We start from the raw sequence: 6,761 nt of genomic DNA, 5'->3' as shown, positions 1-6,761 counted from the left end.
AGTCGAATCTGGAGCAGAAAAGTTGAACGTAAATCTCCATTTTGTCTACACAATATATTCTATAAAGAGGGTTTTGACGTCTGTAATAACCTATATTATGCTGATAGATATTATCGGCTATAGTTTACCGTCAACCATTGATGTTGTACAGATGGGTATTCAGATAAAAAACACCGTCAAATATGAATAACTTATCATTAACTAGGAATAAATATGTATCGTGAATATCATCTCCATGAAAAATGTTATTTATAGTAGTATTAAATATGCCTCTAAGAAAAGCCCTGGGATATCGGTACATGGGTCCTCTTCGTCTGACCTTCCAACATTCTTGACAATTTACAAACTTCTAGAAAGTCACCATCGGTTATGTGGTTCATAAAGTCATTGTTTTAGCCCATTAGGCAGCCTCGGCACCAGTGGGGGTACAGGGAGAGGAGGAGGGGGGTGCTCTAGAAAAATGTTTTGATTTTATTAATGTACCTCTCTAATATTACGGAAGTTGGTAAATGGAACGATTCGATTGGATTTTACGCTAGTGAATACAACCAATCAGAGCCATCAGAGCCATCGACTAAAAGACTGAAAACGAATAAGCCAAATAAGAAAAGTACAAAGTGTTCAAAATATTTTATGGTAGACTACAAAGCACACGGAAAACAGTCATCTTGATGATTGCTTTATCCCGAAAAGCGCTCACAGATCCGCGCCTTGTTCGTAGTCATACCTGTGCGTTCACCTGTGAAATTCTGTACCGAAAATCACTCTCGTGTGTTTACATCTGCTTTTTTGTATCCTAATTTTAAAAATCCTATATTATGACAATAATCGGGCTTTTAGGTCAAGTAGGCAGTAAGAGTATGTGTAAATAAAAATACATAAAGAAGCACATGTACAAATACACTTACAAATATCTTTAATTGAATACAAATTATGGGTATAATATTATATAATAAACCCAGTAGCGGGACCAGCCTTCCGGAACTGGGGGTACAAATAGGGGGCAGACTACTAATTGGACATGGGAGACAACTGTTGGGTTGAGATTCAAAATGCGACAGCGCTGTAGAATCCCGACAACCGCAAGCATCCAATCGAGAGTCTGAAGGGGTATACAATTTTGGAAATATGAAATGAATTTGGTGCATTCTGACGCACATTTTCGGGCAAATTTCTTGAAATAGAGTGGGGATTAGAACTGAGGCACAACCATTTTTTTATTTGTTTGGAGGCAAATGCACCCCCCCTTTTTTCCATTCTCACTGACGCCGTCACTGAATATCAGAATATGTAGCTCTTGAGATATTTTTTTTCTCCTTGAAGCTGCCACTTTTTTCAGCTTGAAGATGTTTACTTTACGATAGTTATATATTGAATGCTCTTACATAACTCCATCTGTTTGAGGTCATTGTCGTCAAGTATCTTCAAATTTTGTCCGAAATGTCAGACCGGAACTTCGGGTTATGTTATTACATTTTTCTATCGGGTTTTACTCTAGCATGTAAATCTCATATTTGGGACAGATATCATCAATTTTCATGAATCGGCAAATCAATACGCTTAACCGTTGCAATTTACGTTTTGTTTTGTAAATATAATCACACATACAAAACTCACGAATAATATACAATTACGGCTAACTGCTCTCAGTTGGGCAGTTGGATTAAGATGCTGCTGTTTTGGATAACGATTCCTTATTGCACACTGCAAGGAGTTGTACAACTTTGTCAGCCAAATAAATAGTAGAAAGAACATTTCCTGCATTCCATATGTTACATTTATATGTCTATCGGGGACACAGATAGCATAGATTTGCACCATTTTAATTTTCAAACATTCATGCAGGAACCACAGACGCCTGATTGAAAACTGGAATTGAGCAAATTGATGCTACTAGTGTCCCCGATAGATATTAATTTTTACAAAAAAATTCTTTGCAATCCCTTTAGGACTTCTTAAGTAATGTTGGGTGGTTTCAGACAGATGAGACAGATGACAAGTTAAATATTTGCTGAAAGTAAAAAAAAGGAATTTCATTCATGTAACGGGTTTAAAAGCGAACACTCAAGAGGTGAACATACAAAATTGAAGAAAAAATGTATGCCCTTGAAATTGTATATACAAATTATGAGAATCGTTTTTTACTACTAATGTTTAACGACATATTTCCCCTGTGGTTTTAAACCCAGTAAACCTAAAAAGTAAAACTTTGGCCGATCTTTGAAAATGGGTCAATTACTTGCTAAACTGGAGTTCAATCATAAAATTGAAAAGATAATAATGATAGAATTTGTATCAATGATATGATATGGCTATCAACGTAATAAATTTGATATTATCTCAGAAATTTCGCTAAATTTAGGTTTATTTTCCCTCTAGCTACATTTGATCTTATTACCCTTCAAAACGAAATCTTGTTCCATCTGTAAAATGACCATTGACTTCTATTGAATAGTTGACTGATATCTATGTCTCAAATCATGTAAAATCAAGTTGAACAATCTTGAATTGGTTCATTAAATTTGTTAAACATGTAAAGTACATGAGTCTGTTTGGAATACACACATTAAAAGTACAAGAGTCTGTTTGGTACATACACATTAAAAGTACATGAGTCTGTTTGGTACATACTCATTAAAAGTACATGAGTCTGTTTGGTACACACACATTAAAAGTACATGAGTCTGTTTGGTACACACACATTAAAAGTACATGAGTGTGTTTGGTACACACACATTAAAAGTACAAGAGTCTGTTTGGTACATACACATTAAAAGTACATGAGTCTGTTTGGTACACACACATTAAAAGTACATGAGTCTGTTTGGTACACACACATTAAAAGTACATGAGTCTGTTTGGTACACACACATTAAAAGTACAAGAGTCTGTTTGGTACACACACATTAAAAGTACATCAGTCTGTTTGGTACACACACATTAAAAGTACATGAGTCTGTTTGGTACACACACATTAAAAGTACAAGAGTCTGTTTGGTACATACACATTAAAAGTACACTAGTCTGTTTGGTACACACACATTAAAAGAACACGAGTCTGTTTGGTACACACACATTAAAAGTACATGAGTCTGTTTGGTACACACACATTAAAAGAACACGAGTCTGTTTGGTACACACACATTAAAAGTACATGAGTCTGTTTGGTACACACACATTAAAAGTACATGAGTCTGTTTGGTACATACACATTAAAAGTACATGAGTCTGTTTGGTACACACACATTAAAAGTACAAGAGTCTGTTTGGTACACACACATTAAAAGTACATGAGTCTGTTTGGTACATACACATTAAAAGCACATGAGTCTGTTTAGTACTCACACATTAAAAGTACATGAGTCTGTTTGGTACATACACATTAAAAGTACATGAGTCTGTTTAGTACTCACACATTAAAAGTACATGAGTCTGTTTAGTACTCACACATTAAAAGTACCTGAGTCTATTTAGTACTCACACATTAAAAGCACATGAGTCTGTTTAGTACTCACACATTAAAAGTACATGAGTCTATTTGGTACATACACATTAAAAGTACATGAGTCTGTTTAGTACTCACACATTAAAAGTACATGAGTCTATTTGGTACATACACATTAAAAGTACATGAGTCTGTTTAGTACTCACACATTAAAAGTACATGAGTCTATTTAGTACTCACACATTAAAGGTACACTTTTTAAATTATGAATTGAAAAAAAAGGTAATTAGTTGCTGAGAAGTAGATCAGTAAAAGTCCTATTTACAGATATTCTTTCTTTACAAATTGGGATAAGGTTCAATGGGAAACTTCAATAACAACCTCGTTACTATATTAAATACATGTATCATCAAAGACAATTTTGAAATTTTTGTCGTTTGCTCCAGTAATTCAGGATTTTATGCGGAATGGTCTACGTCATCATAGACGAGGGTACTTTGGTCCTCATTAAATTATGTTTATTTCGGTCAATGCTGTTTTTTTCCTGGACCCATATAGAAAAAGAAGAGTAGGTATTAGGGGTTTCAGTGTCAGTGTCAGTACATGATTAAAAAAACTGGTTGGTTGAATGATATTGACGTTCATACATACTGTAAAATTTTGGCAAAAAGCTGGTGGAGTCCATCCTGACGCAGTTTCAATAGGGCTCCTGCGACTAACGGTACTTAAAGAATCTGACAGTGGTAACTGCTGGTCTGCTGGTATAAATAAGGGGCAGACTAACGTAATGGGGAACAACTCTCGGGGTGAAATTCCACATGAGGAGGTGCAAGCCTTCTTTGGAGGTTCTGTGAGTATTCTCACCTAGTGTAGATTAAATTTGGTGCATTTTGAAACATATTTTTGGACAAAGAAGTATAAAATATTTTCAAATTTTCCAAGAAATGGAGTGGGAGCGGGGGTGGGGGTATAATTGAGGGTACAAACTGTTTATCTGTAAAGGCAAAGTCAACCTCCTCCCACCAGTTTCCCCACTTGCGCCGCCATTTCCAGAGCCCTTCGAAGACTGAATAACAGTTGTTGATAAAGGAGATCATGTTTACCTATCTAGTCAAATTGGATTTGGTCGTTGACCTAAGCGGTCGGAATTTTTTATTGTCAAATTCGTAATCCTTGGTCAAACAATACGTCACATCTTAAAAGTGGGATTTAACAAATTATCTTATTTTCGTAACGAATTATATCCTGGTGACATATTTCTAACTGGTCACCTATAACTAATGTCATGAGAACTAAATTTTAATAATCTAATATTCAAAATTATTATATAAGCAATATAGGATAGCAGTACGATAGAAGCCTGATGCGATTATCACTTTTTCTAATAAACTAACAACAAAACAAGAAATGATAACTACAAAAGCTAATTGGGACCATGTCTTCGTATCAGAAAAAAAGAGTTACGATTTACGACCAAACGTACCATAGTCGCAAGGTATTATCGCTGTGTGTTGTTCAACGGTTTGTAAGAGTTGATCTATCTGACCTTCAGCCTAGACTATACGAAAAATTCAGGACAGAATCAGAATTGATCGTGAATATTTACCGTAGAATAAATGAATACTTTAAAAGTAAAATTACATTGGCTTGTTTATCACCGTAAAATTCATATTTTGATTTGAAAAACACATAAGTACTGATCGTAAATCTGATAGAACATATCAACGACAACCTGGTATGTAATGTGCACTCAAACGAGAGTTAAATATATTGAGATATATTGAATTAAACTATATAGTATATACTTCTTGAGTTTTATTGTATACAACGTTTCAACAATTTACATTATTACCTTTAGGTAAAACTCATCGAACTACATATACATGTATATCATTCTATGACCAGAATTTTGCCATTATTTTGTCCGGATTGACAGAAGAAGTTGTCTTTTACCAAATCGTCCATTAACGAAGGCTACTGTTATGTTTATTTTGATAGCGAAGAACAGGAAATTTGTAACAAATATATTTTCTGCTCTATTAAATATCAGCTTAGATGAATTTATCGTGTAGAAATTGTTAAATTGTTTGTTTGTAAGGGAATATTCTACGGTACATTAGATGATTGAAACATACAGGTTCAACTCAATTAGGACTGTTTTGGAAATAAACCCCCAAAAACATCACGTCACAATGACGTACAGCTTAGGTCTTCATAATCAAAACATTGAAGATCTCCTCTTTTTCTATAATATTCTAGTCTAAAATACCAGTGATATATTAGATGAAGAATAATCATAAATAATGCACCCTTCTTAAGAAAGTGTAAGTTGTAGAGTGTAGTCTTACCCTCAGCTACTCATCCTTAGATCCTTAAATTAGAGCTGTTATTTAATTGATACTCTTTGATATAAAACTGTTTTCACGTTTTCTGACATATGTCATTCTACGCCTATCTTGAAGATAATCTGTGGAATGAATATTCAATTTCCTATCCATTCTTATCACAAAATATCAGAAATAGTTATACTAGTAAACAAGTTTATATATACTGGTTATATTGATTGATGTTTCAAATTATTCTAAAATACGATAGTATTGTCATACAAATTATACCGTATGAAACGCATCGTTATTCAAGGGCCATGCTACGATATATCATCATCATAAAAAGCACGAAGGTATATCGTTATACAATTATACGGTACGATAAATATTGCCACACAAAGTATGAGATACAATAATTATCGCCAGACATAGTAAATGGTACGATAAATATTGCCATAAAAAATATACGGTACTATGGATTTCGTCATACAAAGTAAACAGTACGACAAATATCGCCATAAAAATATACAGTACTATAGATATCGTCATACAAAGTAAACGTACGATAAATATCGCCATAAAAAATATACGGTACTATAGATATCGCCATACATTATAATAATATACGATACGATAAATATCGTCATACATAATAATAATATACGGTACGATAAATATCGCCATAAAAATATACTGTACTATAGATATCGTCATACTGTGTATAATGTGCGGTAAGTACCGTTATACGAGGGCTATGATACGAACAATATCAAACAAAGCATACGGTACGATAAATATCGCGAAACAAGGTATGCGGTACGATAAATATCGAGATACAAAGTATACGCTGCGATAAGTTTTGTCAGAATACGGATATATTTCGACGGACAATTTTCACTGTGGTATCAAAACAGCGCAAGCTCGACTTTTCGGATCACTGCATCGGTTCATATTTATGTTTTTTTCGTTTCATATTTGTTTCGTTTCAG

Source organism: Lottia gigantea, assembly GCF_000327385.1.
Source record: "Lottia gigantea unplaced genomic scaffold LOTGIsca_224, whole genome shotgun sequence".
NCBI lineage: Eukaryota > Metazoa > Mollusca > Gastropoda > Lottiidae > Lottia > Lottia gigantea.
The sequence above is the reverse complement of the archived record's forward strand: the minus strand, read 5'-3'. Positions refer to the sequence as shown.